The sequence below is a fragment of the Gossypium raimondii genome, chromosome 13, assembly GCF_025698545.1.
Source record: "Gossypium raimondii isolate GPD5lz chromosome 13, ASM2569854v1, whole genome shotgun sequence".
Classification (NCBI taxonomy): domain Eukaryota; kingdom Viridiplantae; phylum Streptophyta; class Magnoliopsida; order Malvales; family Malvaceae; genus Gossypium; species Gossypium raimondii.
This window is the reverse complement of record NC_068577.1, coordinates 14985869-14996849: the sequence shown is the minus strand read 5'-3', so window position 1 is coordinate 14996849 and position 10981 is coordinate 14985869.

The following is a 10981-nucleotide window of genomic DNA, read 5'->3' as shown; positions in this document are numbered from 1 at the left end:
CAAGCTTTGCTTATAAGATGATTAGAAGCAAAACAATAACGATAAGAGAAAAAACAGAAAGGTACGTTTTACGTTAATAATTTCGAAATAATATATATATATATATATAGATAGTATATACTAAAAGCTTTCGTTTTCATGTTGACATAGCAATTTGCATAAACTGTGGAATCGACAAATACACAACGTGGAAGGAACACGATGGCTTCTTGACCTTACTTTGATTGATTGTGATTTCGAAGATAAATATATATTTAAAAATTTTAGATCATTCCTAATACATAGATTTTGTTATTCTTCTCCTCATCTCGTACCTGTGAGTAGAATAGATGATTTTGACGTCTGTTGACTCCTTCCAAACTTCCTGCCTTGGCTAATGTAGCATAGGCCTTTCGTGAGTGTACCACCGGCACGAAACGATCCCTAAATAATTCTTTCTTAGATATAGGGTAAGCATCCGTTTTTGAAAATTTTATTTTTCAGTCGAATACATCTCTAAGGACGAATATTCTCTATCAGAAAATAGCAACAACTTTATATTATCTGAATCTCTATGTCTGTACCTCATGCTAGAATGTCCGCTATAATAGTTTGTCACGTCACACTACAAGATTAGATAATCTCTTCTATCAATAACTCAATAATGATTTTTTTTTATGTGTATAGATTTTTATAGCTTTGCATATATAACACAACAATTAGGTTTATTATCAAAACTTACTTCATGATAAACAAATTCATCAATGTCTTTTAGTTAAAGAGTACAGAACTCAAAGTAGCATCAATCCAATTAAGCGTAGCTTAATATCTTTCATTAAAAACATAATTCAAATGAAGCAAAGCTTTTATAAGTAGAATTACTGATGCTTTAAAGACAATAGGGCGTTATATGCAAACCACATTTAAGAAAGAAAACCTTATACATAACCCTTATTCCAATTATCAAATACTAATTAAAAAAATTAGTACCGGTATAAGTCCTCTTGTATCGGTATAACTCTTAGGGTTTCATTTGGTATCGGTAAAATCCATCAAAGTATTGATAGAAGTGTAGGGGATGCTAAACTTTGGCTGCTGACTTGAATTGTTTCGGTAGAAGTCCTAAAGGTATCGTTAGCACTTTGGTTGTATCGGTAGATAGGACCAGGTTATCGATAAAAGTCCCAAGCCAAAACTACCTTGCTTATTGGAGTGCGTTCTACTTGTCGAAACCATTTTTATTTTGAAAAACTGGGTCGACTTGGATTTTGAAAAAAATGAAAATAGGAGTCGCCACCGATCCTTTTTATTTAGGTGTGATCGAGTAACCTCAAAAAGTGGTTATTTTTAATAAGCGATTTGACTTTATTAAAACAACGATTTTAGTCCACGAAATTCAGAAAAACGGGTTCGGGAGTTGGTTACGTATGAGGAAGGATTAGCACCCTCGTAACGCCCAAAAATTGGTACCTAGTTAATTAATTAATGTCTTAATGTCGAAAAATAAAAACTTTGAAGAGATTTAAAATACAATCTTTTGTTTTTTTTTTTAAACTTATATAAAACAAGTTACTCGATAAGACCCTCTCATTTTGAAAAGAGAAAATGTCACACCCAATGAGTTAGGACATGATATTTCACTTCCTCAAAAACGAGCTTGTCCAAAAAAACTCGTGCAATAAAATTTAAAAGGATATTCAATTGTTTAAGTCAGATGAAGAAATCGCAGCCCAATATGTTAGGGCACAATTTCTCAAAATTCTAAACATTGAATATTACCTTTATTATATTTAGAAAAAAAAATTCTTATCTCGAGAAAACAGCATGTCATATCCAATGCGTTAGGACACAACGTATTAAATTCTCGATAATGAGTTTTTTTATTTATGTTTTGATTAAAGAGCATTCTCGATTATTCAGATTCAACGAAAGAGTTGGAACCCAATACGTTAGGGCTCGATCCTCTCGAAGATTCTAAATACCGAGTATTGCCTTTATTTTTCAAAATTTTCTCTTTATACGAATTTGGATAAAAATTATATAATGGAGTAACAATTGTGATAATGTAAATATAAATAGCATGATCAAGAACAAAAATAATAATAATAATAATAATAATAATAATGAAAAGATAAATAAAAAACAAATCAATCATGTATACACAATATCAAGTAAATAAACAAATAAAACCGAAGCATTTAAAGAATATAATAATGATAATAATGGTCATGTAAATAAATAAATAAATAAACATCAAGTAAAGCAATAATAATAACAAAGAAAATAGATAAAAATTATAAAATATAAAATATATATGTACATATAAGAAAAATATATATGTGTGTGAATTATAAAAAATAATATATATATATAAATATACATATTTTAATATGTAAAATAAATATATAAGTATGTATATAAAATTATGAAACATAGAAAATATATAAAAGTATGTGTGTATATATATTTATAAAATTAAAAATGTGTACGTATATGTATATATTATAAAACGTATGTATGTATACATGCATATATATAACAAAATTTGAAATTTAAAGGCATAAAAAGTAAATAATAATGATACAAGATTAATGATGCCACATAATAGTGTTAATAATATTAAAATAATTAATTTAATAATAAAAACTAAAATAACAAATAGAGGATTAAATAGCATCAATAATCAAAGACCAATGAATTTAAAATAAAATATATATATATAAGGCAAAATAAAATGTGAACAAATTTGAAAATAATGAATTTGAAAATGAATAATAAGGAAAAGAGATTTGAAATCAACAATATACAAATCAATAAATAAATTATACACAAATCAACAAAATAAGAACAAGCAAAAGAAAATAAGAACGCAAGAGAGAGAGAAATTTGAGTGAATACTCTTAATAATTATTATTACTCCCAACTCCAGTCTGTTACAATGAAGGGAGAGGCCTCTATTTATAGTTGAACCTCCCAAAATCCAACGGTACAGATCAATTACATCAAAGGTTAAGATTAAAGGATATTTACAAATTAAATCTCTAAGATTACAAAATTATATCTTCTAAGATTGTATATATCATATCTAAGATTGCATATCATATCTAAGATTGCATATCCTTGAAGAATATGTTTCCATAAGCTTTCAACCTTTTCAAGTAATGGGCCATTCTGATCGGGCCAAATGATATAATTTTGTACTGGACTTAGACTTTATTTTATTATTTTGGGTTTATTATTTTTTATGAGCCCGGGCTAAATTGGCCTATTACACTACTGATAGAAGTCTAGGTTGTATCGGTAGAACCCAGAGTTGTATCAGTGGGACTCCTAGTTCTACCAGTAGAATTCTGTAGCTTTTTCAAGGTCTTTTCATCTTGAGTTTTACCGATACTTGTCCACCTAAGTATTGGTAGAAGTCTTTCAGACTTCAAAAACTCGTTAAAAATGAAGTTAATTCAAGACTTTTTTAAAAGTTTATTTTGTCTAACACTTTGAAAATAATTTTAAGGACTTATAAACAATTTTTGCTAATTTAAGTAGGGATTTTAATATACTTTTGTTATATCAAGATACTTAAAAAACTAGAGCTAACAATCTCCCCTTTTGGTACAACAAAACATTTTGAAAAAATTTGCTAACTTCCCCATCTTAAACATTATTTTCAAAATAAGCTCTATTTTTGGAAAAAAATTTAGACGTTATTTCATTTAAATTTTCAACTTAAAAATTTGGCTTTAAGATTTAGTTGAAAATTATATTATGCAAATTTTGCAATTTTCTCCCTTTTTGTAATATAAAATGCTTGAAAAACTAAGGGAGTAAGTGCACAATATTTAAACATTTGGAGACATAAGAAGAAGAAATATAAACAAAAGAAAAATGAAGCATGTAAACAAGTAGATAGAATAAAAAAAAAGAAAAAGACATGAAAAAGGTACAAAATAAATAGATAACATATGTAAAATCATATAATAAACAAACATCTACAAGAAAATCAAGTAAAAACATGCTTGAAGACAATCAAAAGGTGGAAAATACATTTACTAACATACTCAAATTTTGATCTATGATTTAAAATACTACCTAACTTAATTATATCACATATTAACAATATTTCAAGCATGTGAGAATAAAGAGAAACCAAGAATTTACAAGTTTAAAAGTATAATCAAGTAATGTACACAAAGTATGCATAAAACAACACAAGTGTCCAAGAATGTCAAAAAGATTATACAAGAAGCTTATGAAGGCATGCTCATTAGTCCTAACTCTCCCCTAATTTTCCAAAATCTCTCTTTATCTAAAAGCTTTGTAAAAATATCGGCTAGTTGATGCAAAGTATCTACAAACTTTAGAACTATGTCACCTCTTTGTACATGAACTCTAATGAAATAGTGTCTTATCTCTATGTGTTTTATTCTAGATTGTTGGATAGGATTTTTGGTTAAGCAAATAGCAGTAGTGTTATCACACCTTATAGGAATGTGATCCATATCAATACCGTAGTCAACAAATTGTTGCTTCATCCAAATAATTTGAGCACAACTACATATGACAACATATTCCTCTTCAGTTGTGGACAAAGATACACTATTTTGTTTCTTAAAAAACCAAGAAACAAGCATGTTTCCTAAGAATTGACATGTTCTAGAAGTGCTTTTTCTATCTAACTTGCATCCTCCAAATTCCACATCGGAGTAAGCATATAAACTAAATGATGAATCTTTGGGATACCAAAGTCCTAGATTTGGAGTGTCCTTAAGGTACCTAAAGATTCTCTTAATTTCTTGTAAATGTGACTCCTTAAGGGATGATTGAAATCTAGAACATAAACAAACACTAAACATTATATCTGATCTAATTGCGGTAAGATAAAACAATGACCCTATAATAGATCTATAAAGTTTAGTGTCAACACATTTACCTTATTAATCTTTATCAAGCTTTGTCGAAGTGCTTATTGGTGTTGATTGAGGCTTCAAGTCCTCCATTTTAAACTTCTTGAGCATTTTCTTAATGTATTTGGCTTGATTAATGAAGATGTCATTTTTAGTTTGCTTGATTTAGTGCCCCAAAAAGAAGTTGGGCTCACCTATCATGCTCATCTCAAATTCACCTTGCATAATCTTAGAAAATTCTTGATAAAGAAGTTCATTAGTAGCACCAAATATAATATCATCAACATAAATTTGTACTAAAATGTCTTTGTCTTTAGTTTTTATGAACAAGGTGGTGTCTACTTTGCCTCTTCTAAAACCATTTTCAATTAAAAATTTGGAAAGCCTTTCATACCAAGCTTTAAAAGCTTGCTTCAAACCATATAGAGCTTTGGACAATTTGAAAACATGATTTTGAAAATTTGGATTTTCAAAACTAGGAGGTTCTTCAACATAAATTTCTTCATTTATGAAACTATTTAAAATTGCACTTTTGACATCCATTTGAAAAAGTTTGAAATTGTTTGAACATGCAAAACCTAATAACATCCTAATGGCTTCTAACCTAGCTGCTGATGCATAAGTTTCATCATAGTCTATACCTTACTCTTGGCTATATCCTTTTGTACCTAATCTAGCATTGTTTCTAACAATGTTACCATTTTCATCAAGTTTATTTCTAAAAACCCATTTAGTTCTTATAGTTGGATGATCACTAGGTCTATCAACTAAATTCCATACTTGATTTCTTTCAAATTGATTTAATTTTCTTTTGCATATCCATTATCTAAAACTCATCACTTAAAGCGTCATCAATGTTTTTAGGTTCTATGCAAGAAATGAAAACAACATGATTACAAGTATTTCTAATTGAAGATCTAGTTATTACCACTTTAGATGGATCACCAATGATGTGTCCATCCTTAACATATGAAAGCTCTCTTGGGTGACTAGATTCTCTTTCAACGTGAGTTGGTTCTTAGAGTTCATCAATTTTGAGTTATTGAACCAACTAACTTACGCTTTGATCTTCATGTGATGCTTGATTTTGGTTAACTTGATATATTTTTACATCATCAAAATCAATAGATTCCTTTCTAGAATGAGAGTTAGATTCATCAAAAATAACATGTATAGATTCTTCTACAATAAGGGTTCTCTTGTTAAAAATTCTATAAGCTTTAGAATTTGTGGAATATCCAAAAAAAATACCTTCATCACTTTTGGCATCAAATTTTCCTAAATTTTCTTTTCCATTATTCAAACAAAACATTTGCAACCAAAAGGATGAAAGTTACTTATGTTAGGTTTTCTTCCTTTAAAAAATTCCTAAGGAGTTTTTTCTTCAAAATAGGCCTAACCATAGCTCTATTTATAATATATCAAGAAGTGTTTATAGCTTTCGACCAAAAATATCTTGGAAAATTATTTTCACATAACATGGTTTTAGCCATTTCCTCTAAGGTCCTATTTTTCCTCTCAACAACTCCATTTTGTTGAGGGGTTCTAGGTGCCGAAAAATTGTGACTAATACCATGTTCATTGCAAAAATTATCAAAGCCAAAGTTTTCAAATTCTTTTCCATGACCACTTCTTATATTTGAAATTGAATATCTCACTTGGTTTTGAATCATTTTACAAAAAGTAATAAATTTTTCTAAATCTTCATCTTTTGAAAAAAAAAATCCTTGTATATCTAGAATAGTCATAAACAATAACAAATCCATATTGTTTACCTCCTAAGCTCATAGTTCTAGTGGGTCCAGAAAGGTCAATATGAATAAGTTAGACTATTCTAGATGTAGAAACAATATTTTTAGATTTAAAAAATGTTTTCCAATGTTTACCTTTAGCACATGCATCACATACTTTATCAAAGTCAATAGGAAAGTTAGGCATGCCAGCAACAAGTTTATTTTTAATAAGCTTTGAAATAATACTCATGCTTGCATGTCCTAATCTTTTATGCCATAGCCAACATGAATTTTTATTATGAGTCATAAAGCAAAAATTAGAGGAAGATATGTCATCAAGATTCACCATAAAAATATTAGCTACCGTATGTCCTATAAAAGGAATACCTATTATTTACAATATCTAGAACTTTGCACCCATTAGACTCAAATATTGCTTTGAACCCCTTGTCACAAATTTGACTAATGCTAAGGAGATTATGCTTAAGACCATTGACTTAAAGCACATTTTTAATGAGAGTGGAAGAATTTATACCTATAGAACCAATGCCTTCAATAAGTCCCTTGGAGTTATCACCAAATGTGACATCTCCTCCATTTTTTTGAATTAGTTCCATGAAATGGATTTTGTCAATGGTCATGTGTCTAAAGCATCCACTATCAAGGTACCATGAGTTCTTCTTGGAGTTGCTTACCTTGAAGTAATGCTCTTTCCTCCTACAAACATAAAGTTAAACTTTGGATTTTGGTACCCAAACTTTCTTGGGTTTGTTAGCATTAGTCTTAACAATTTTTATCCCCTCAAGAATCCAATTCTTTAAAGTAGCCTCATTTTGAGATGTGTTTAATTCTTGTGGAATCCACACACTCTTAGTGAGTTTGCTTCTAGATGTGAGCTTCTTTAAAGAACATACTTTTCTATCATACCCCTTTTTATGACAATATGTGCATGAGAGTGAGGCATCATAAATATAGCTTGGCTTTTCAAAGAAATATTTAAATTTTCTTTCTCTTTGTAAATTTACAAAACCTAAGCCACTATTGCAAAGAAGGCTATTTGATATTCAAGCATATTATTTAGTTTTTGTTGCCCTATATGAAACATAAAAAAGGAATTATGCAAGTTCTTATTCTTTAAAATCAAATCATCAATTTAAGCTTGCATATCATTAATTTTTTTCTATTTCCTCTTTAGCTATGATTAGACACTTATTTTCCTCTTTTAATTTTGAAATCATTTTCTTATATTTGGAGTTCATAGTCTCAAAATCTATACCTAATTCGTCAAAGGCATCTTCTAATTCTTCAAATGTATATTCATTTAATTCACTAGAACTTAGGATTATTTTTGGTTCTTCAACAGCTAGAAGGCATAGGTTGACAACTTCATTGTCCTCATCAATATCGGATGAATTGTTATCGCTCCAAGTTGCCATCATGGCTTTCTTTCTTTTGTTTTAATGCCCCTTTTTTCTTCAATTATGGGCAATCAAATTTAATGTGACCTGACTTTTTGCACTCATAGCAAACGATTTGGTCCATTTCCTTCTTGTTTGGTTCATCATTGATGATGTCTCTTCTTGGGAATCTTTTGGCTTTGTTTAACTTCATTAATTTTTTGAATTTCTTTGCAAACATTGTCACCTCTTCCTCATTATCATTATTACTAGAGTCTTTATCCTTCTCACAAGTTGTTAATTTGAAGGCAACTCTCACTTTCTTTGGAGATTTTTTGATTTTTTTATACATTGTGGTTGATCTTTATTTTATATGTTAATAAAGAACCGATGAGCTCATCAAGGAAGAGTGAATTGAGATTCTTTGATTCTTCTATTGTCGTCACTTTAGCTTCCCAAGATGTTGGGAGACTATTCAACATCTTCTTCACCATCTCCTTGTTGGGATAGATCTTCCCAAGGGCTTTGAGACCATTGATGATGTGGGCGAAGCGATTGGACATCTCATTGATTCCTTCTTCTAGTTTTGCCTTAAACAACTTATAATCAATGGTGAGAAGGCTTATCTTGGAATCCTTAACTCTACTTGTCCCTTCATGGGTGACTTCAAGCTTGCATCATATTTCTTTTGCATTATTACACAAGAAGACTCTATTATACTCATTTGGACCAAGAGCACAAAATATAGTGTGCATAGCTTTTGCATTTAATTGCACCTTCTTGATATCATTATCATCTCATTCATTCTCTTCCTTTGGGACAAAAACATTTTCGACCCTCTTTATTGGAAGGGATGGCCTATTAGTAATTATCCTTCAAACTTTATAGTCGTTAGCTTGGATGAATAACTTTATTCTTATTCTCTAATATGAGTAGTTGATGCCATTGAATAAAGGAGGCCTCATGGTGGAATGCCCTTCTCCTAATATGGTGGAATTTTGCTCCAATGCCATGAAGTAAATTTCTTGAATTATAGCTTCCATTTTGATATCTTGAGGATCTTCTCTCTTGGTGGTAAAATCGTCTTTAGAGTTCTAGTTTCGATACCAATTTTTAAGATTGAAATACACCAAGAGAGGGGTAAATTCTTGTTCTCCAATATAAGTAGTTGGTGCCATTGAATAAATGAGGCCTCATGGTGGAATGCCCTTCTCCTAATATGGTGGAATTTTGCTCCAATGCCATAAAGCAAATTTCTTAACTTATGGCTTCCATCTAGATATCTTGAAGATCTTCTCTCTTAGTGGTAAAATTATCTCTAGAATTCTAGCTCTGATACCAATTGTTAAGATCGAAATACACTAAGAGTGTAACAGCCTATTTTTCAGTGGTGTCGAAAATAATGGTTCGAGACCACCAAATCTAGCGAGAAAGCTTGTAAATTTTATTATTTAATATTTACGAGTCAAATATGGTTTTAAAAATATTTTTGAATTAATAATTTATATCTTATAATGAATTATTAGATTTGAGTGATAAAACCCTAGTTCAAGTGGTTTTAGAAAATGAGGATCGGGACCTCGTTTCTATAAACTGAGCCGTAAATATTTTTATAAATATTTACAAAATGTCAATAAGGTGGTATTAAATTTTCGTTGAAAAATTTTAACGTTTCGATAGTTAATTAATTAAAAAGACTAAATTGAAAAAGGTACAAAACTTGCTAATTATAATATTTAAGAGATTAAATGGCTTGATTAAGAAAAGAGGAAGGACTTAAGATGTAAATATACCAAAAATAAAATGATGAGGCGGCATAAGCATCGAAAATAATAAAATAAAAGGATTTAATGACAAAATGGTAAATTGTTTGAAATTAAAACAAACAAATTGAATTTTAATGTTTCTATGCAATTCATCTTCTACCTTCTGCTTAAACCGACATGGAGGGAGAGCTTTAAGCTGGTTTTCACATTTTTGTTACAGATTTAGCCCTGTTTTCAATAATTTTTATGTTTTTGAGATCATTACAACTAGGTCTAGCTAACACGTAACTTCGATTTTGAAACTGTTAAAGATTTTGAATGTTGCCGTTGATGAATCAATATGATTTTAGATATTAAATGATGAATTTGATATATTGGTTGATATTTAAAAGTATTTTGTTAAGTAATTTTTATGAATTTTTCAATTAAGGACTAAATTGTTGAAATAGTAAAAGCACAAGGGTTTGTTGTGAAATTATTGTAAAAATGGACTATATTAAATGCCATGAACATTTGGATAGCTTGGATTTGTGTTAAAAATGGTTAATTTGCATGTTTTGAGTTCAGGTACTAAATTGAATAAAAGTTCAACTTTAAGGGCAAATTTATAAAAATATCAAAAATGAATAAATTGCATGAAATGAATGGTTTTATCGTATAAATTAATATATTGAATGAAATTGTTAATTTAGATCGAGATTGGGTGGAAAATCAAGAAAAATGAAAAATTACCAAAATGCCCTTGAACTTTAGTATTGCTGCAATTTAGCTAGGTAAGTTCGTATGAACTGTATTCTGTATAATTTTGATTAAAGTAAATATTAATTGGTGATTGGTAATATATATATGTTCTGTTGTTGAAAATGAATTATTGTTGGAAAAATTATTATTGAAATTAATGTTCAGTTTGGATTGAACGTGAGATTTGAGTACATTCATGATTTGATGAATTGACGACATTGGAAGAAAATGACGGAATATTACCCAAGTAAACTGAGGTTCATCATTTGTTGCGAACTCTCATGTTTTACTTTCCGTTTAGCTTTTATGAGCTTCTATTTAACTCATATGAGTTTTCGTTTAGCTCTTTTAGCTTCTGTTTAACTCTTATGAGTTTTTGTTCAGCTCTTATGAGCTTCTGTTTAACTCATATGGGTTTTCGTTCAGCTTTTACGAGCTTCTGTTCAACCCTTATGGGTATCTAT